Here is a 21,927-nt window from a genome sequence, read left to right as displayed (position 1 = left end):
GTCTTTAGAACCTCATTAGCAGAGCTGCTTCGAGCTCGTCTAGCAGTGATTCCAGTGAGCTACACCACGCCAGGCAGCTTGGTCTGCCTTGAGGGCAGGGGTGGTGCTGCTGAGTGTCTGACCCTTTCCATCCCTCCTGAAGCCACTGGGGAAAAATATTGTAAGGGATTTTTGGATTTTTGTCCGGAATCCTCGGCTGAGTTACCAGTTTTGCCTGATGGGTGGGCAGTTGCTGGGAAACTTTTGCTTCTCACCTGCACTCTTATCTAGTGGTGGTTATCAAATGCTTCCCCATGTGCCATGACGTGGTTCTTCCTGCGGTTGCTGGTGGTTAGTGGGCTGTGGCTCTTCATACCCTTTTTTAAAAATAATTGTGTGGCTGCTTCATGGCAGAGGGGGGAATTTTCACAGTGGGGTAAGTGAAGCATCCTTTATTGAGGACTTCAGTTTGTGGTTTGGAGAGCTGTAGGAAGCAAGGCGTGCTTATTGCAGGGAGAAGAGTAGGCAGGTGTAAGCGCATCAGAGCTCAAAGGTGCCGGGGAGGCCCTTCCTCATCAGGACGTCCTTCTCCCTTGGGGAAGCCAAGGCTGGGATCGGTGGCATGCCCAGGGTGAGGTGCTGTGTCTGGGGACACTCTCACACCTCTACCTCCGTGTCCAGAGGGTGTTTTGCCTCTCAAGCCACGGATGTCACTGAAGGCAGAGCAGCCAAGTCCCGCTTTGGTGGGTGCAGCAGAAGCACACCTACAAGGCTGGAGCATCCTCCCTGTCCCAAAGTGGCTGGGAGGCCCGTGCAGTAGCATGTTTCCAGCAGAAAACAGCCTCACCCAGAGATCCTGCTGGCCAGGGCATCTGCTGGAGTGGGCCAGGGAGAAGTTTTCCTCCTCCACCACCACCCGAGCCCCACAATGTTGCTTCTCCAAGCCCTTGCTCTACTCCACAATCCAGAGCGAAGACAACCAGGCTTGGGCTAATTAAGCTGGAAACATAACGTTACAATTTGTAGCTGATTAAATCTTTCAAACAATATTTATGTTAATCTCCTTCTGATTTATTTTCTTGTAATGCCTCGAGTAGGAGATAGTCCACTGCATGGGGAAATGGCTCCAGATGGAGCACGGTCCGCCTCGCCAGATGCTTTGAAGCTTGGAGTGAGGATTTTTCACTCACCGTGGGTGTAGCCAGGAGAGCTGATCCTGTCCAGTTAGGCCATTTTTGTACATGGAGGGGGATGCAAAGCTGCAGTTTTGATTTTTTTTTTGCCGCAGCAAGGAGGCTGCCTGTAGAAGGAAGGGGTTGTGAAACAGCACGTGGGAAGGAAGGGTCACCTGGCGGTGCTCTGCTTTCGGAATGCTCTACCTCTCCTACACACACCTCGTGTCTCAGAGCCAGGGCTTTGCTACTGCAGGAGGAGGCTGCTGTAAAATGCTCCTTCGAGTTTACTGCGGGAAATTACAGGGGCCTACTGCAGAAAGCAGCTTCCTTCTGCATGCTGCGCATGCCTGTCCACGGACACCGTGCTGCAGCCCCTCTTCCAGCTCCAGACTTGGCTGGATGCCTGGCAAATTTCCCCAGGATGCTGATTTAAGGAATTAGTCTGCAGAAGCATGGATGATAGGGACAGAAGGGACCTTGCAGCCATCTGGAGAGTCCCCTTCCCCAGACAGCAGCCCCTCGCCCACATCCCTCCAGACACATTTGTCAGATTTACTCTCAGCTCCCTTTGCCGGAGGAAATTCTACCTGGCTGCTGCTCATTGTCCTCTTTTCCAGTTCCTTATAAGAAAATGTTTATTGGTACCAGAATTTTTCAGGGTAACGTGGTCTGTGTAACCCATCTCCTTTTTTTTTTTTTTTTCCTCTTTATTTTCCTTAAGGCTGCAATTTGTCCTTTCTGGTCTTGACACGTTGGAGATGGCTGCTGGGGAGCCGGCGTTTCAGCACTGTCCAACCCCGCCAGCCGGCGCTGAGCAGCTTCTCTCAGCTCTCTGAGCTCTTCTGGGCTGAAAGTGCACCGCTGGCAGCACTCACACAGTGTGCTTCTTCGTCTCATTAGGGACTGATGAAAAAAAAGGCATGGAAGCCAGGCTGAGGCTGCCCCCAGCAGAATGTTCTCTCTGCAGCGAGGTGACTGTTGTGTTGCCATTTCTGTGCCCAAGAGCAGGACCAGGCTCTCTGGCCGGGTGGGAGAAGGTCCAGTCCTCCCAGGAAAAGATGCCATGGGACAGTTGGGGCCAGGAATCGCTGCTGCTGGGTGCTCGGAGGCGTTTGTCCCCAGGGATGTGCCTGGGGACGAGGGCACGGGGTGTCATGCAGTGCCACCAGTGCCATGGGCTGGAGCCATGAACAGCCTCAGCATGCAGGCAGGATGGCTCTAGAGGTCAGGGGGTTTTCACTGCGGAATTGTTAAATTAACTATTCATTTAATTATATTTTGATTAAATTAGATTTTTTTTTTTCTAATTTCACCGGCAAATGATTCTCTGCATAATTAATGCTGGCTGATTCTGCTAATTCCCTCACTGCTGCTGCGGGGACGGAGGTTTCGGGGCAGCAGGCTGACCCTGCTGCTGCCTCCTGGGAGCTGCTGCTGGGGGCTTCCACGGCACAGGGGGCTCCTGGGGGAGCCCTCTTGTCCCGGGTCACCCTACCAGTCCCCTCTTTGCAGTGAACTCATCCATTTTCTCCACGAGCCAGCTCTCTCCTGGGTCTATAATGCTGTTCCGCATTAACTCTGCCCACAAGTAGCCGGGAAGTGGGCAGGCTGCACCTCTGTCAAGTGCAATTACTTCGTTATGCCGTGACGCAAAGTGTCATTAGCCCAGGCTTGCTTTGACAAGCTTTGGGGTGGGGGGCAGGAGCCTGCTGCACAGTGTGAGCAGTGTGGCTGCACTGCATGGCTCTAGGGTCCTGTGGATCCCTCATCTCCTAAGGGACACCGTCACCCTCATGGGGACCAGCCTGTCCCTGCCTCACTCAAGTCCCGGGGCAGTTTTTAGAGACCTCCATGGGGAGAAAGCTGTGGCAGTGCTTAGGAGGATAGCAGCCAGGCATGAGGTTATGGGAGACCCCAAGAGCACAACTTCATCCTACTGCCTTGCTTGGGGACAAAACCCCCAAACCGCAGCTTCCCAGGGGCTTGCAAGAGCTGGTGAAGCCGTCCTTCCAGGGGGCTGAGCTGACGAGCTGTCTCCCGGTGAGAAACAAATTTAGTTAACCTCAAATTAGTCAGGAGAATGGGAGACTCTTCTTTGAAACGGTGTCATTCAAACCGTTGCACCTGAAATTATCCCCAGTAGAAATGCAGCTGGAGATGATAATTAATTCACCACGCTCCCTTAATTAATTCTGCAGCCTCTTGCTCTAGCGTGCCTTTGACGAGCCACGTCAAGCAGCCGTGCTGGGCAGGGAGCCCCAGGGTGGGCAGCGGGGTCCCTGCTGGCTCTGGTGTAGCTGGCTGTCAGAAGGTAATTTTCATTTTTTTTCCCCTTGGTTTGTAGTCGCATCCTTTAAATACCCTTCAGTCTCTGACAAGTTTCTTGAGGCGCAGAGAGACCGCTTCCAGGTGCCTGAAGGGAGCAGAAGTGGCGAGTCTAGAGGGATTTTGGGTTTTAATCAGGGAAGCTCATCTTTTAAAAACCTGCAGTGGGAGCAGGACAGACACTTTAATTGTGTGCTTGGTCTAAAGAGGTGGGGGGCTCTCGCCCACCCTCTGCAGGTCTGTGATGATCAGCAAACCTAAAGGCAGCATCCAGCCTCCTCCGAAGGGGCAGCACCAGCACAGAGCCTGAGCCTGCAGCTCCGCTCGTGCTTCCCTGCTCAATGCTTCTGCGAATAACCTCGTGGAAATGATGCCAATTAGGCCGGCACAGCTCTTGTAATCCGGATCCCTGTTGTGCTGTCAGACTTGATTCAAATTTAATTTGCAGTAGGTGTATATCAGGCAGCTTTTTTACTTAGTGCAAAACCGAGAGGAAGATAACGTTGATGGAAAAAATAATACGAGTTCATATTCTTTTTACCTTAAGGAAGGAGAAGAGGTGCCAGAAAACTTAGCCAGATTTACATTTTAATGGGAAACGTTACGACTGCCTGCTCTGGGAGTCACAAATTGCTTTCTGGATGGGCCCCTGCCTTCATACCTAAGTGCAGGGAGTTAAACTTAGCAACCCCTGATGAGATGAAAGGGATTTATAAAACACAGCCGCTGCCAGCAGCCCGACACACGGGACAGCCGGGTGGTGTCCCCCTGCCAACCTGCCCAGCCCTGGGGTTTTGCCCCTGCTGATGCCCCCCTGTTCCCAGTCAATGGGCCCGGGTGGAGGCAGGCTGGTAAGCAGTGGTGTGCCCGTGCTCCTGGGGGGTTTGCAGCTTTTTGCAGTGATGTTGGCTGTGCTTGCTGAAGTGCTGCTGCAGCTCCTGCTGCTGAGAGCCTGGCAGCTCCCTGCCTGTGATCCACAGCCCCAAACATGAGGTGCTCCAGCAGCGCTGCCAGCCCCGTGTCTTAGACCCCGCAGGGACAAAAGCTCTGCCCAGGCAGTGCTGCCTTAAATTTCTTAGCGTTGTAAAGCTCTTTGAAGATGAAAATGCAGTGCTGTGCTGCCTCTGACAGTGCTGACACCTGCAGCTGGTTCTGGTGCTTGCAGGAGCCCAGCAGGCGCTCGCCTCTGCTGGGACTGAGCCTGGGGAGTCGCAGGGCTCAGACTGGGGAAGCATCTTGTGTCTCCCTGCAGCAGCTCTGGGCTCAGGCTGGCTAGGCAGGGCAGCTGGTGTGCTGCTGTCCAGCCCTTGCACTTGCAGCAAAAGAATATTTGAGCTCTTTGTAATTTCCCTGGGTCGTCCAAGTCCCTCGCTGCTGCTGCTGGGGTCCCACAGACATCCCAGCCGTCATCAGTCCCAGCTCCCTTTTTTCTGCATGCTTGTCCTGTCCTGGTGCTAAAAACCCTGCCTGCACTAGGGATGCGTTTGGGGGATTCACCAGCCTCTGAGCTTGTTTTTCCAAATAATTTCTCTGCACTCAAAGGCAGCTGGTTTACTACCTGCATTAGATTCTTTCTCCCAGCAGCGGGTTAGCAGAGCTCTATTTGCCTGAAATATTCCTGCTAGTAACACCTGAGGTGCCTGAATAGCTGAACCAGCCTTCAATAATGCAAGCAGCTCAGCTCACCAACTATTTGTGTACTTTGAAGTGTTGCTGGTGATTATTTTTCCTATTGTGAGGAGGGAGGTCGCAGCTCTCCACGGGGTCTCTGCGGTGTCCCTGCCTTCGACTCCTGCTGCCTCCTCCGGGCTCTCCCAACCTTTGGGGAGCAGAATGGGAGCGTGCAGGGGAGGCAGCAGCGGCTGGTGGAGGGGATGCAGGGGATGGGTGGCTGGGGCTGCACTGGCTGATGGTGTGTCCTCACCTGGCGGTGCCGCGCTCACCTCCAGGCAGATGGTGAAGGCAGCGAGCAGGAGGCTTCAGGCAAAGGCATTGCTCAAACGTGCCGACACTGTGCTTGTTGGGGATGCTTCCAATCCAATAACAGAAGCAAAAGCATCGCTGTTAGAGGCTCGACCCGAGCAGATGCTCTGGCACCCACAAGGCTGCTTCCCTGGGTGAAGCAGTGTCACTGTCTGGAATCCGAAGCAGTGATAAATCGTAGGTGACCTTCAGTAATTTATTACTGCCTCGTGCAAAGCAGTGCTGTATCTCTGGGCCAGTTTCTGGGCATCTGCCTGAGATCACAGTAATTCCAATCTTTAGCATCGTAATAGGTTTGTCATGGGTTAGATAATGATAAAAGGCGGGGGACGGAGGCGGATACCGAGCTGCTGGAAGCAGAGCAGGGCACGCACCGGTGCCGACTGCCAGCGACGTTTGCTGACGTGGGAAATGCCACCCTGGGCTGCTGCTTCTGCAGCACCGGGCAGGCTCTCCCAGTGGCACCAGTGGCTCTTCCCCACTGGGACGGGGAGAGGTTGTCTCTAACATTTCCATATCGCCAGGCATTAGCAGGCGCTGGGCTGCTGCTGCACACTGTGTTCACAGAAGTAAGACTAATGCAGTTAGCGAGAAGCGATGGGCGAGGCGCTGAGGACGCTGCGCTGTTTGCGGTGCTCAGATGTTCCCTTAATGATACGGAACCGCTCGGGGCGCGCGCCATGGGTTTAGATTTCACAGCCACACGCTGAGCTCGTGCCCAAATGCTGGGCTGGAGGCAGCCAGGCAGGAGCTGCAGAGCTCCTTGGTTGCATGTGAGGGTGGTTTGGGTAAAATGGGTGAGAGCTGAATACCGGGGGCTGGTAGGTCTTGGTCCTTCAGGAGTGTTGGTGGGCATCTATCTGGGCCTAAGATATAGCTTCAGGTGTTTCAGCATGGTTACTTTTGAAATCTTGAGCAGCTCTGGGGTGTTTTGGGACAGATGGAGTGCAGAAATGTCTGTCAGGATCTCAGGCAGAGCCACAGGAAGGACAATTGATGCACCCCATGATCAGCTGTGCTGAAATGGAGCAAGGGCCTGGGAGCCTTCCTGCTGCTGGTGGTGGTGGCTCTCAGGGTTTGCCCTGATGCTATGCCAAGCCTTTGTCCTTTCTCTTGCGTGTTCTGCCTCCACGTCAGTGTTTCAGCACCATGGAAGGATGCTGAGGACTCCCTGGGATGCTCACACCCAGGCCAGGCTCCAAAATACTTCCAGCTTCCACTAAGTGAGAATAACGTGGGCTTAGCTGGAGTGAATGTCATCCCCCCTTACAGGGAAAAAGTCACAGGGAGAAAAAAAGTGTTTCTAAAAGCCAAAAACTTCCCCTGATACTTCAACGTTGAGGCAAAATTTACATTTTGATTTTGGAAATCGATAGCAATTCACAAATAATTCTCCCACATTGCTACAGGTCATCCATCAGCTGTGGGCCTCTGCTCGATAGGAGCCGTTATTGGCTTCTGTTTGTTTGTTTGCTCAATATTAGCGGTTTGTTCAGCTGTTCTCCAGGTCTGTATTATAATGACAAATTACAGACTTTGTTTTTTCCCCGAGAAGTCTTAGGAAATGCAGATGGATGACATCATTCCAGTGCTGTGGAGCCAGGACATGAGAGCAGCATCAGCTGCGAGCATCTGGGATGAGATTTGGTCGCATCTCCTCATGGGGACGGGGAGATTTTGCTGCTACCAGCACGGGGCCTGGCCGTGTACCCATGGGCAGCGAGGTGACATGTCTGTACCCCTGGGGACACAGGACTGATGAATTCTGCTGCACGATGCTGCGGGAAATGGTCACACAATGATGAGGGTTTGGTTAAAGGTTGGGTTCTGGGTGGCCTCGGTGCCTGGCAGCCTGAAGTGGCACTGGGGCCGCATCCAGAGGCTGTCATTAACCAGCGCTGATGTTTCCTTTCTGCTTAAACCTGGGATTTTGTTCTGCTTTCTGAGCTGAACAGAGCGAGATAAAGCCCTCTGACGCGTGAGAGCACCTTTGAGCTGCCTGTCAGTCCAGCAGTGGGGAAACTGGGATGGATTTTGCTCAGCAATGCTGCTGTCAGTCAGGAGAAAACCGAACCACCTGAAGGCTAAGGCACGAGGGCAGCACCTCCGTGATATGCAGGAGAGACCCAGCAGCACCTGGGTGGTGGCTCCAAGAGGGTTTTGGGGTCAATTTACCCAAATGAGAGACTCCTCAATATTTAAATGACCCTTAGCCTTTGGGTGCAAATCTCCTGCTTCAGGCCTGAGATAAAAGCAGCAGACCAGAGCAGTTCTTGAGGATTTTTTGGCACCTGTGGGTGCAGTGAGGGGTGAATACCAGAGAGGATGGAGTGGGCTGAACCCATCCCAGAGCCTCTGGGCTCTGCAGGGCCATGGCTGCTCGCCAGCACTGGGCCCCTGCTGTTATGGGCAAATTGTCTGCCAAACGTCTTTTTAATACTGCAAGAAATAACTTGATTAGTAATTATTGGTGCAGAACACTTGGGGAGCTTCTGCAAAACGCAAGGACAGGCCGTTTCGCTGGAGCTGCCTGTCAGTTTTGTCATCTAATTATAAGACTGTTCAGTGCCACAGCTCTGGACAGAGAGAATAAAAAAAAAAAACCCTCAGTGTAATTGTATTGGTCATATTTTGTAGGCACTAATTACTCGCTTAGCAATTAATGTTTCTATGGCTGGCTGGGGAGCTGTCATGGCCTTGGTGGGGGATGAGCGGCTCCATGCTGCTGGCTGGGCAGCTCCAGGGTTTATTAAATGAGGGTCTGAGGGATAGAGGAGGGATCCCCAAGGGGGGAGCTGATGGGGATGGGGCAGACTTGGGCAGTGGCAGGTCCCAGGCATGGTGGAGGAGGCACCGGGATTCTCTGCAAGGGCAAGAGAGTTGGGATGAGAAAGAGGAAGGACGACCCTGAAGGAGAGGAGTGACAGGCACTGAGGCTATTTATTGTTTGCTGTTTGTTCCTAACAAGCATCATTTTCAGCTTAATAATGGTGGCAGGACGTGAGCTGGGTAAAAATTAACTTGGACCCTGCCATCTGAGTGGTCAAACAGTCAAGTACCTATTTTACGCTCTCTAAACAGACATGGTAATTTTTCCCTCCACACACTGTTTTACACCAGCTTAATTCCAACAGTAAATTGAAATCAAATGAAAAGCAGCTTTCCTGGCATGTGTGCAGGAGAACAGCAGCCTATCTCGGGAGGCTGTGTCCTGGAGCACCAGGTAGGCGCAGTGGACAAAACCCAGAGCCAGCAGGCAGGCAGAGGTGTTGTGCCTGTGTCCGTATTTGCTCACTTGCCTTGTTTTTGTGAAGCTTGTAGAGGAGCTAGTGCTCTTGTCATCCATGGTGCTATTGCAAACTGAGGTTATCTTCAGCCCTGCATGTGTCCAAGTCTTTTTTTCTCTCCGTTGGCATCATTCAGCCAACGCTCTCTGTCTGCAGCCCGTCTTCCTCCAGCCTCTTTCTTTCAGCTGAGGAGCTCCCCAGTGCTATTGCCTTGCTGTGAAGGCACACAGAAACCATTACAGCTCGTCCCACCTGCTGCAGATGCTTTCTGGGGTCCCTGGGGACTGCAGCACACTAAGGACAGGGGCTGGCAGCCACCAGAGTGCAGGTGGGGGACATGTGGGTGCCCACAGCTGGGACAAGGTGCTGGGCCTGGGGCCAATGGCTCCACCTGAGCTGCCCATAAATCAAAATCTCCACGTGAACTTTAGCAGCACCCATAAATTCTTCATTTATCATTATTAGAGATACGTCAACATTCAAAAAATTGATTTATAGCTGGTAATTTAGATCCTGAATTGTCTTTGATACAGTAAACTATTCATACCCAAAGCCCATCGTGCAGTTTTCTACTTATTAGGAATTAATGACTCATAAAACGGGGCCAGAACAGATTGTTAGTGTGAATGAAGGGAAGGCTGTGACTGTTAGTATTTCCCTCCTGAATAAGTATGAAGGAATCCCTGCTAAGCAGGGAGTTGGGTCAATAAACGTGCCCTGGGCTGTGCGATGTTTTCTTGCCCTGCTCAGGGGATGGCGGTGCCGAGAGGCAGAGCCCTGCCAGCCCCGTCAGGCTGCGCCATCAGGTGCTCTCCTCTTAAATTTTACCATACATATGTTAAACCTCCAGTTCTCTGCACTGGCAAAGCTTTGAAATCCTTTATCTGCAGGAAAGACCATCTGCTGCTCCAACACCATGGAAACGGCTTTCGGTGGATAAAAACTTTAGTTTATCATTTTAATTCAGCACCGAATGCTGTAAAGTCAATAATTTATTGTGCGGTTTACAAGGTATTTCTCTAAGTCTCTAGTGCGGCTGTTGTTGGGCTCTTTTTTTGTAATGTTGTAGTGATTTTGTGTTTGTGTAAGTGCCACAGAACTGACATTATATAGCGAGACAGATTGTCCTGTCTTAAACAGCGCCTCATAGTAAACTAGCAACAGCTGCTAAATTGATATGCTGTGTTGACATACCTTCATAAATAAAATATTAAGACCAAAAATAAAACTCTTCTAACATCTAAATTAAATGGAATCTAAGCTTAAATCATCAGCTAACTACGTCTGGGCATGGCAGGTCGGTGGGAAGATGGTGCTGGGTCCAGCAGCGGGCGAGCTGCGGTGCTCTTGGCAAAATCCCGCTGCAGCTGACAGCAACCACAAAGGGAAGGCAAAATTTTGGGAATGATTTCAGGTGAGGTGTGCTAACAAGTGTCATTAAGCAAAGAACACGGTTCCCTGTAAATTTTGTTCCTTGAATGCCATGAGGGGTGGCATAAACCACTGAAACTGGCTGCTGCTCCTGCTCCTGCCTCCCCAGCTCTGCTGCTGGAGAGAGGGGGCTCCCGGGGGAGGTGATGCCATGAAACCATCCCATCTTTTCTCGGGAACCACAGCCTTGTCAACCCTGCCCGCTTCTAAAAACATCTCCAGGCAAAGCTCTCGACTATTTAGAGAGGTGGCATCTGTTGTTCTCATTGCTGCGTGGTTGGCGGTGGTGACTGCGGCACTCAGCAGGAGCGTCACACCGTGGTGTGGGCGCTTGGGCATGGATCTTTGTGCAGGACATCACAGACCTTGGTCCAAAGCAGGACGAAGCCTCTGTAGCTGTGTTTTGGGAACATGACGGTGCTGCTGTGCCAGTCTTGAGGGTCCTGGTCAGTTCTGAATGGGTGAATGAGCCTGGGAGTGGGTTGGCAGATGCGAGCCCTGCTCTGTGTACCGATTTCTTGGTTTATTTTGGCTTTATGGAGGATGTTTTGCATCCCAGTGCCTGATTAGTAAAAACTCTGCTCACCTGCTGTGACATAAACTATTGTATTTTGGTTAAAATACTACAAAGAGATACCGGTGTGATAGAGTGTGCAACATTACCTCTAATAAGCAATTATATTTCATAACGTGAATTAATTGAAATCTCACACTTAAACCAAGTAGCTAATTACAGACCTTTTAACTTAATAAAGACAGAGTGCGGAAAGGGATAATATATACGGTCATTATTGAGTTAAGCAGAACGTAATGTGCATCCGGGGCTCGCTTAGGACATTCTCAGTCAATACTTAATTACTTTACTGCTCTCTGAAGCCTGCGCGGTCGCTAGCTGCTCTGCTCACACTCCCCTCCTCAGACATTGCTGTGGTTTTCTTGCTCTTTACGGGGGGATGGATGCATGTGGGGGCCCACAGCGTGCTCTTGGCCTGGTTTTTACCTTTTTTGCTGGGCTGTGCTGGCAAAGCAAACCACAGCCTGCCAACGCAAGTGCCCGGCGTGCCCTGCGGAGACCCCTTGCTTCTCCAGCTTGCCTTGATTGAGCATCGTTCCCAGCATCGCACAGCCCTTACGGTAACAGAGAGGCGAAATTTATTTAGCGAGGCTTAAGGTCAGGTTTTGAGAGTTAACAGTTACAAGGTTGGAAAAGGAGAGTTACAAGGGAAAACAAAGCATAAAATGAGAGCACTCTGAGCTGAGTGCCAGGGCAAGGCTTCTCCCTGCGCTGGGATATGCGGAGCCCCCAGCCCTGTACTGGTGATGCTCCTAGTGCCTATAGGGAAGTGATGGATGGGAACTCATCCTAGATCTGATCCCTACGTTCCTTAAGGGGAGCAACACAGGTGTTTGGTGAGGCCAAACCTTCCCGCAGGGGTGCCAGCAGCCCTGGAGAGCTGTCAGCTGCAAGGAGGGACCGGGCGCTGCGAGCTTTGATGAGTGACAGGCGCTGGGAAAACAGAGCTTGACACAAAGCCAGAGGTGTCCGGCCAGAAAATTCTGGCTGCTCTGGGAAAGGCCACTGCAATGCTTGAGCTGGTTGGATTATAAACAGCTCTGAGAAAAATAGCAGTAAATGGAAAGTGAGATAAAATGTGCTGTGGGTTCCTCGGTGAGCGGTCTGGGCAGCCTGTGCTTGCACAGCGTGGCAGGGCAGGGGTGGAAGCAGCTACTTTGCTAAATAGGAGCGCAGGAAATAACTGCATTCATTTCAGTCAGATGAGAAACTGTTGGATGAACACTGAGATCAGAGCAAGAAAGGGAAGGTGAGTAGGAGCTGGGTGAAGAAAAGAGCTGCAGACACGGAGCTGGGAGGTGTTGATGGCTTGCTGATACTGGAATGTTTTGGAGAAAGATTCAGGAATGAGGGAACTGGAATGAAATGTCTTATTATGAAGTTCAATGCCATGTTTCTGGCCAGGCAACAGTTTCTGCTGAAAAGGGAGTTCATCAGCTAGAAACAGCTGCACTGGAGAAAGACCTGAGCTTGTCAATGCATCCTAAGACGACTCCCTCTGGTGTCCCCACCACAACCTCTGGCCTGCAGAAAATGGCCCAAGCTGCTCCCCTGCAGCGGGAGGTGGCACTGCCTCCACATCTTCAAGGGCACAAATGCTAATTTCAGCCTGAGAAACAAGAGCCACTAATTGCACGTAAGCCCCTTCCTTGATATTTGATTTGTGCTTCCCACAGCACCCCTGCAAAGGATTTGAGCAGGGATGAAAGTCCCCTTTTAGGAGGAGAGGCTGTATGATTAAGCAGCTCTCTTCCTTTTCATTCAAGTACTGTGCTGTTTGGCAGCTGCTCTGTGGCTGCGATAATTATGTCAAAGCCTGGGGTGCCATCAAGGGTCTCCGACCATCTGCAAGTGAAGAGCTTCTTGCCAATTACTAGCTCTGGCATCTCATGTCCTCTTTGGTCTGAACTGATGCTTGCTGAAGGATATTGGAAGAATTAGTAGATATATTTCCTTCTAATCCTGTCCCAAGTGACAGCAAAATCAAACTAAAAAGTGCCAGATCATGTGCTGTTGTTTTAGGCAATAACCCAATGGTATTAATGAAGGGTTTTATCATTCTGGGGGCTGCATTAATTTAGAGAACAAAATATCCAAGGTAACAAAGCCAGATGAATTAAAAGCTTAACAGCATGAAGAGGTATTATAACACAAGCAATTCTTCTGGAGCTTGCCTGGGCTGTTCCACTCCTTGTGGAGACGGGTGCCCTGCCAGACAGCATCACCCTTCCTGGGAAGAGCTCCCATTCTCTGCTGCTGGATTTCCTCTTTGTAGGCAGGTGCTTTCAAAGGGAAGAGGGATTTGATGAGTCAAATAATATAAAATGAACGGGGTGTATTTGTAAAGGTGATTCTTCTGCGTTTCTAAGTGGCGTGAACAAGCAGCTCTGGGGAAGACGAGCAGGGAGGGATGTTTCTCAGAACCTTCTCCTCTTTGCTTGTCTTTCCTGGCAATAGGAGCAGGCTCTCAAGTACCTCTGCTCTCTAATTTAATCATTCCCAGGGAAGCAGGATGTGCCACAGTGTCTGACCGCTTAGACACCCACCATCAGGATAAATACCAGATGTATTTTGTGACAACGACCAAAAGCTGCCTCAGTTCCTCCTAATGCCCAGGCAGAGGCTCTGGGACCTGGATCTCTCCCTGTTGTGTGTGGCTCCCAGTTCCTTGCTGCTGGTTCAGTGCAAGATGCTGGCAGGTTCCTCAGCACGGAGGAGGGTGTGCGTGCAGGGAACTCCAGTGCTGAGATGTAATTACTGCTCTCTCTAAAGCCTTGTAATGAGAACTGATACAGCAGCTCACCATACAGCTCTTTACTGGTGCTTGTGCTCATTTATGAGGGTAAAGGGAGAAAGCTTTCCAAAGAGCGTAAACAGCTGCTTGCGATCGTGGGAAATGATGAGAAATGCCTGTGGTTTAAAAACGTCAGCCTTGAGGTGAGGTCTTTGTTCCTCTGGGGCTCTGAGCTCTGTAACTACCCTGGCTGACCTCAGGGGGCTGGGTTCCCACCTGCCCCATGGCCCAAGCAGTGGAGGTGGTGACATTTGTGTCCCCATCCTCTGCCTGGGCTGCAGAGGCCAATTCTGTGGCCAGACCCTGCCTTGGGGCTGGTGGCAGCTCGGGGCTGCGGGCATGGCAAAGCCCCCAGGTTGCTGCTGGGTTAACTCTCGGTTCCTTATGGCCCCGGCCCAAATGCCACTTTGCTGAGAGCATCACACGTGTTTGCCAAGCAGGACCCAGCCTGGATGGTAATGCAGGGGAGATTAGATTAGTCCTGATAATGCTCTGTTATTAAAGCTGGCCTTCTGGGAGATAATGGTCCTGTCTGCAGGGGCAGGGCTGACCCTGCAAAGCTCTGGCTCGGGGGGCAGCCCCACAGCCCAGAGGCAGGAGAGGGGCTGCTGCCTCCAGGATGGGTGGGCTGCTGCAGGCAGAGCTGGCATCCATCCTGGGAGCCCTGCTCACCATCGAGGGACCTCTTGGGCACCCCAAAAGGTGGCTCAGACACGTGATGTGATGCCACTGCCTGTTATATGGCCATCTGTGGGTCCTTGTGCCAAACTGCCCACAGGCCTGCAGGTGGGACAGTGCCTGAGGCCCTGTGCTCCAGGCCGGGGTTTCCCAGGGGATTTATGGGTGGCTTCCAAGGTTTTTTTTTTCCTTTATGGTTCTTGATGAGTAGATAAAAGGCCCATTTCTCCTTTTAATGGAGTCTCTGATGTTAATGGCCTCCCTCCACTCAGACTAAGTCACTTTGGCCCATTTTAGTCTAATAGAGGATGACTGAGAGGCGTCTGGCTCCCTCGCGCCTCGCTGGGCCGTGCCGCTGCCGCCCGTGCCAACTGGGAGCTTCCTGGAAATTAAAAAAATTAAAGGCTGGAGGAGCTCCTCCTGTTCCTCCCCAGGGGCTGCAGCACTCCCTGGTCCCTGTGTCCTCCTCATTGCAGGCACATTTGGGGACTGGAGTTGGGCAGGGTGCTGGGGCAGGGAGCCCGGTGTCGCCACGGAGTGGCTCCAAAATCTGTCGCCATCATCTTGCATTAACAAAGCCCCACATCTGCATTTCAAATGCACGCTCCTTGATGTTGTTCTGCCTCCAAATGATCCTGGAAATGTATCGCCAGCTTAACTACCTTTTAATTAAAAGTCAGGGATATTAGAAAAGAGAAATCAATTCCTGTCACAATTAAGACTTGGTTTGAACAATCGCGGCGTGTTTCAGCAAAGGATCCTCTCCGGACTTATTGATCCGTATTGTCATAATGCCTGCTTTATTACCATGGCTCAGACGGTCTTAAATGAATATTTTGTCTGAATTATGTGTGTCAGCTGGCAGACAGGGGACGCTGCCAGTCATGTCCTCGAGGCCCGGGTCCCTCTCCCTCTGTGCAGCGGGGCTCAGGAGCTCGCTGGTGCTCCCTGCGGAAGGGAAGGGAGAGCAGGAGGCTGATTAATCAAAACTAACGTGATGGAGAACCTTTGTAACGGTAAGAGATGTCCCGCTTATGGCTCCTCTGCCCTTTAAAAGTTCTTGGGGAGCTTAGGGGGGTCTTGGAGGAGAGAAAATTGATTTCTCACAGTTGCTTTTGTAGCTTGGGGCAGGAAGTAAATTCAAAGAGGCCCTGACGTGAAAGGTCAGAGCCTCTGTTGCAGAGGCTGATAATAAGATGTCTCACAGATAAATCAAAACACCTGGACTCCACTGCGGAGAAGCTGCTGGTTTCACCAGGATGCTGGCATTAGGAGGGGCCATGTGCTGAAATCTCGCCTGCTGTGGAAGCAGGCTTGGCAGCGGGACTGCTGCAGCCCTGGTTATCCTGGGACTGGGGCCGTATCCTGCTGTTCTGTGGTGCTTGGCACATCCCATGCTTGCAGGCAGTTTGTGCTGGGGCAGCCCCGATGGCAGGGCACAGCCTGAATCCTGGGGCATCTGCAGCTTCCAGGGAAGCCTGCACGCTGTGGATGACAGTCCTGCTGGAGCTGCTTTCCCTGCTCTGTGCTTCCCCTTGTCCTGCCACTGCATCACCCATGAGATGTCAAAGGAAAAACCCTGTGGCTTTGCCAGCATTTCTTGGAGATCAATGGTCCTGGCTCCCGAGGCTGCTGCCTGTTAGATGCCATCTGCTTTGTGATAAATAGGGCTCGTAATAATTTCTGGCTGTTATTAGCGCTTTTAACCTGTAGACCTCAGGAGTGTTTGGGCTCAGAAAGGTGAGCCGGAGAAGACCTGGATGAGAAAGAGATGCTGAGGGGGGAAAAAAGAGAAAGCAGCAGAGAAAAGTGAGGAGGATGAACTCTTTACCTCTCTATCCCATTAGCACACCACCACGGGCTGCAAAATCCTGTTAGGAGCTTGCAGAGCTGGGAGAAAGCAGGGGTGCCCGGGATGGGGGGGCTGCAGCTCTCCTTGGCTCTGCTTTGTGCCATCCCCACGCACACGGGGAGCGGGGGGCACCCAACCCTGCAGGTCCCTGAGCCCACGGTGAGCAAAAAAAAGGGTCTTTGCTCCTCTTGTTGGTGGGTTAAGTGGCTCTCAGGCTCGGCGCTCGTGCCTTTGATGTATGACTAATTGGAGAAGTGTCTAATCTCGTCCTCCACCGATGTTGCCGTTACGCAGCCTGTGATTAAACATGCTGTCAGGCTCTGCTGTTTACAGATAATAATGCTGCTTTCTCGCCATTCCTATGCTATCAGCCTCATTAGGAAGGTTTACAGATAAATTAGGCTGGGTTTGAAGAAGTCCAAGTGTATCCATTGAGCTCCAGGTGGCCAGGTGGTGACCCTGGTGGCTCTGAGCTCTGTGCAGAGAAGAGCGGAGTTGGGCTGGGACAGAGGAGAGCAGCGTTGGGCAGGGACAGGGCTCGGCCCTGTGCCAAGGTGAGCTCCAGCTCCCGAGACCAACTGCTCTGCTTCTCCCCCTCGTGACCCTCTGTGGGCTTCAGGCTGCTGCTTCTGCCTCTGGACTCCCAGCCCTGAGCACAGTGACGAGCAGCCAGATTGAGAAAACTCTCCCTGATGCTTCACTGTAGGGGAATCTGCAATACATGCAGAAAGATGTTCTTTTCTTGCCACCCTTCCTGAATGAAACACTCACGCATTTCTAGAGAAGGCTCCTGCTATGGATGGTGCATGGCCTTTCAGATGCACCAGGAACAAACTGCAGCTGCAGCTGGGAACAGGTTGTTTCTGCCATTTGTTATTCTCTCCCCTAATTATAATGCAGATTGGACGCTCTCTCCCACATTTCCTCCCTTTCTGTTTATTTAAGCAGTATTTTTGCAAACCTACATGGCAATCTCGCCCTGGGACGTGAGCGCACCATTATAATCAAAGTGAATTAGGATTTATTGCCTTTCAGAGCTGCTGGCTGTGCTCCCACCTTGCTTCTCCCGGCCACCAGTAACACGCACTGGGGAGGTGCGGGGCCACGTGTGGGGCTGGGGAGCTCCGCATCCATCAGCGGGATGCAGCTGGTGGGATCCCTGCAATGGATCTCCCTAGGGGTCCCTCCCCAGGGGCCACATCCAGCCCAGCTCTTTGGCAGCGGAGCAGAGGCTCCCCTCGGGCTCGGGAAGGCTTCCAGCTCTCCACGGCTCACCCAGCGCTCCGTAATTACCAGGGAGCTTTAATGGAGCTGGACAGAGTGAGCTGGTGCCTGATTTAGAGTCTGCCCAAGTGTTGAGTCCTGGAGAGTAAAATGCATCTAGGAATTAGCCCCAGCTGGAGCAAATTGCTAATTGTCATTTGCAAAGTGCATTCCCCTCTTCTATCACGGACAAATGGGAAGGACTCGCTCTGCCTGCCCTCTCCGTCACCCTCGGGCTCTGACTGAGGAATAATTGGTGAGTGGTTGGTGGGGACGGCATTACGGAGTGAGCCCCTGTGTTTCCTTCTTCATCAGCACGTCACGCAGCTCGCATCCCTGATTGCCTGCTGAAGGGCAGCCGAAGCACCGCTCCCCCTGGGGAATCCTCTGGGGCACGTCGTGCTGCGAGCCACTTCAGCACCCGTCTTGTTAAGGGAGGTTTATTTTCCTGTTACTGAGGGCCAAAAAAGTTAGAAAACTTGGTGATTGATTTTGAATGGTGATTCAGTGCAGAGACTTAAAAGTGAAAAAGCTGTTCACATATAGGGGACACGCTGTGGAGCAGGGACACCCAGCCCCTAGAAGCGCTAACGCTTTGGGGTTCCCCATCTGAGGTGGTGCAGGCATGAAGCAGGGAACAGCCTGGCCCGTGGGGCTTTAATTTAGAAAGATTTGGGTTCAAAATTCAGCGCGGTGTTACTGGAACACGCTGCCTTGTGGCTGGCAGGACTGGCTCTGTGACTCGTCCGTCTGGCCACGAGTGCTGGCCCACACGCTGCACGGCCCTTGGTAAAACATAAACAGCCCGCTGGGAAATTATTTCCGACGCCACTGCAAATGAAAACCCTAATGACAGCACTTCAAACAGAACTGCTGCAAATCTCTGTAAGTGATTTTAATGAAACCAGCCAGGAATACAAGGAGAGCAAATCAAAGCTAGGACAACTCCTTTGTTCAAATTACATGTAATTGGTATCAAAATTATGATAATGGCTGTTTGCACCATTATACTCGAGGTGTATCATCATTTCCATCACAGACCTCAGCTCTCAGAGGCTCAGACACCTGAGCTCTTAGCCTGAAATGCTGCGTTTCAGCCAGGGCAGGAAAAATAACAAGCAGAGGCTCTGTTTGCACAGAGCAGCCCGTGTGCGCAAAGGCAGCATGCTGGGGTCCTGCCCTGTGCCCAGCACCACCAGCAAAGCTTCCCCGCAGGGCAGGATGGTGCTGGTCATTGCTGGGGGGGGGTGAGAGGCTCTCATTCCTTTGCATTGCACTAAGGTTGTGATGAGTTTGGTGGCTGCTGTGAGCCCTGGGGATGTGCTGGTCCCATCCCCTGCTTGCTCGGAACGTTTTGGGATGCGCCGTGCTGTGCCTGAGGAGGGCAGGGTCTGTCCTGGTGCTGGACCCCCCAAAACGCAGAGCTGCCTGCCCGTGTGCTGGCTCGGGTTTGCTGGAGCAGCGCTAGGCAGGTGAATGCAAGCCATCATTTTCTCCTAGAAAAAGAAAAAAAAAAAAAAAGTGAGTGTTTCTGCTCCGTGCACTGAAGCCTGGTGTCAGCGCCGTGCCAGGATCTGCGTTGCCGTTAGGGACTGGGATGTGACTGGATTTGTGTCACTTGTGTTGTCAGAGATTGATGCGACAGGTGTGACTGCCTGAAACCTCCTCGCAGATAACCGATTCTCTTTGTTTCTTTTTTTTTTTTCTTTTTTTTTTTTTCCTAATCCTTCAAAATCTCCTTTCTGATCTGAGTGACCCATGCGTGGCTCTTGCCCAGGCGGCCTCTGTGCCGCGGCCTCGTGCTCCGGCTCTGCCGTGCGCCACCGGCACCGAGCAGTCCCCCGGGAGCAGCGCGGGGAGCTTAATTAACTCCAGTAATAAATCTGCAGAATTAGATGGCCCGTCTGCACTCCTCCGGCTTCCTCCTCCGCAGAGCTAATTGCATCAGACAGCTCCTAAAATAGGGTGCTTTCTGCCTCCCGGGGGCGTTGGGGCTGGCCCCACGCTCGGAGCAGGAGGAGCGCGGGGTGCTCAACACTACAGCATCAAGGCACGATGGAGCCCGGAGAGGTGACAACGCCACCCTCTGCCCCATGTTCCTGCTGGTTTTCCTCTGCCAGGAGGGGAAGGTGACAGGCTCAGCCCTTTGTAAGCAGCAAGGGGAGGAACTGCTCCTGAAAAAATGGTTTGAGCTCACCTTTTGCTTGGCTCTGCACAGCAAAAAGCCCATTGTGGCATCCTCCCCACTAGGGCTCGCTCCCCGTGCGTGCGCACCGAGCCCAGGGCAGCTTGCCCTGCGGGTGCTGCCACTGACTAGCAGAGCCTGGATCCCTCCTAGCTGGCTCTAATTAATAGCAGGTGGTAATTTGTCTCCAGTTGAGCTGGATTTTAACGTCGACTGGATGCTTGCCCCTAGTGAAAGGCTGGGTTTTGTTGCGTGATGACAGAATGGAGCATTGCTTATATAAGTATGAGGATCTTACGCTGCCCAGAGCTCTGGATTTTCTCAATATATGACAAATCTGAGGCATTAAAAAAAAATTAGACACTTACTATATTTTTTTTACGTTATTTTCTAGAGCGCGGATCCCTGTGGGCTGCCTAGAAATCCATTAGCAAGAAATGTAAAGATGTTTAAAGGCGTTTACCCAGATTAGCCGCATTTATGCAGTCAAGGATCTTTTATATGATTACCTTAAAAGCTCAAGAGCTGCTGCAAAACATTTCCAACGCGGGGCTTCTGAAGGGAAGAGCACGCATCTGACAGAAAAATTAAGGCGTTAAAAAAACAAACGCGTTGCTCTGGCTGCTTTTATTTCCAGACAAACAACGTGGAAGGTAGAAAGGAGTTGGTACATATGGAGCCTTTTCCTTTTGCAGCCCACGACGGCAGGCTGTGCGGATCTGACAGTCCTATGGGGCTGAGCTGGGTGCCTGGGCCCTGGGTGTGCCTCCCGAGGGGGTCACCCCTTCAGAGCAGGGTGGCAAAAGGTTTGCTGAAATACGTTTCCGTGATGTGCCCCAAACGGCACGAAATCGCACAAATCTCTTGTTTTTAGCTGGAGGAAAATCCTGTCAAGCGTGGAAGGGGAAGGAGAGGTGCAGAAGCGTCTGTGAAGTTTCTGCCTGCTCCTTCTTGCTTCAAGGGCAGCTCTTACAGCCACATACCGAGGCCTGCGTCCTCCTGGCTCCTTTGTCCTTCCGCATAAAATGTCATTTGTCAGCAAAAGAAACAAAGTTTTGTTTCTCAGCCTAGATCTGGCTGTCCTCCCACTGAGACTTTCAACTCTTTATCTCAGGAATTGATGGTCTCGGATTCTGATGCTCTTTCCTTGGTGTCGGTATTGATTTCTTTTTTTTTTTTTTTTTTTCTTTTTCTTTTTTCCAGGAGGGTTATTTTCACTGTGGTTTCAGAACCATCCTTCTGCCGCCACTTACAGCAGGTAATAGCTCAGCTCGGGGAATTACACGTTTTTCTGGGCTGTGCTGGCCTCAGCTCCTTGCACAAGTTCTCGAGGCAACCTGAAGCCTGGCTGAGCAGGGGGCTCTGCTGTCCCGCTCCTGTCCCTGCGGGCTCGTCCTGTGGCTGTGGCAGGGCAAGGGAGCAGGGCGGGGACAAGCCTGGTATTCCTCTTTGCTTACAGAAGCCACCCTTGCTATGCTGGTGCTTGAAGAGATGGCTGGTCCCTGGGCAGAGCATCCTTGTCCCCGGCACAGCATCCCTGTCCCCAGGCAGAGCATCCCTGTCCCTCTCCCTGTCCCCAGGCACAGCATCCCTGCCCAGCTCACTGACCTGCTGGGGACGTGTCCCTGGCACTTGCCTGGCATTACAGCTCCCCATTTGGGCTCAGGGGGCTGTCCCCGGTCTTAGGCTGTGGCTGATAAGGAATAAATCCGAGTGTCTCAGTTTAAGAAGCTATGCCGTTTCCTTCACCCCAGCAATGGCTTTTAGTCACCCAGTCTTGCCACAGAAAAATTCATGAGATCGTTTCCCCAACACAACATGTTACTTTGAAATCGTAATTAAATACCTCTGGCTGTTCTAATATTAAGCTTTTGTAAGCGCTTGGAATAATATTTCAGAGGAAGGGAAAAGCTTTGTACTCTATTAGCATGATATACTCTTCTCCCAGTGAAATATCTCGAGCATCAAATCCTCCATACACGTTGGAAATCCTCTTCCCTGTTAGTTTCCTCAATGAAGTGAAGGCACACACCTCCCTTGGGTCTCTGCTGGTAAATGGAGCTGTCCCGAGGGTCGGTATTGATTTGGTGCATGACATTAATACCTTCCAATGTACCAGCAGCGAGATCCTGTGTGTGAATGCTAAATGGGAGGCTGTTGTGCCCCAGAGGCTGGTAAGCAAGATCCCATATATTACCGCATGTGAGTCGTGTGTCATATTAGAGCAATCTAGTTTTAAAGGGCATCTTTCAAGCACAAACTAGCTTTTTCCCACACTTGACTGATCACACAAATAACTGTGATTAAAGGTCAAGTGCCTGGGTTTTTCTATTTTACTCCTTAAAAATTTATATGTGAAAGAAAACCTCGAAGTTAACATAGCATGAAATTGTTATGCAGT

General features: G+C 51.7%; 1 long non-coding RNA gene across 2 annotated transcripts; it reads left to right on the top strand.

The window, feature by feature from the left end:
• Positions 1 to 3,359: 3,359 nt before the first annotated feature.
• Positions 3,360 to 21,912, top strand: LOC119713582 (uncharacterized). Of its 2 annotated transcripts, XR_005260780.2 has the most exons (3): positions 3,371 to 3,465; positions 20,730 to 20,784; positions 20,986 to 21,912. It is a non-coding gene; the product is annotated as an uncharacterized lncRNA (long non-coding RNA). The 2 variants fall into 2 exon arrangements; XR_011804830.1 differs by lacking the exons at positions 20,730 to 20,784; positions 20,986 to 21,912 and adding an exon at positions 7,018 to 7,437 and having other exon boundaries at positions 3,360 to 3,465.
• The last annotated feature ends 15 nt before the right edge of the window (positions 21,913 to 21,927 follow it).

The sequence above is a fragment of the Anas platyrhynchos genome, chromosome 24, assembly GCF_047663525.1.
Source record: "Anas platyrhynchos isolate ZD024472 breed Pekin duck chromosome 24, IASCAAS_PekinDuck_T2T, whole genome shotgun sequence".
Classification (NCBI taxonomy): domain Eukaryota; kingdom Metazoa; phylum Chordata; class Aves; order Anseriformes; family Anatidae; genus Anas; species Anas platyrhynchos.
This window is presented reverse-complemented; position numbering and strand designations above follow the sequence as displayed.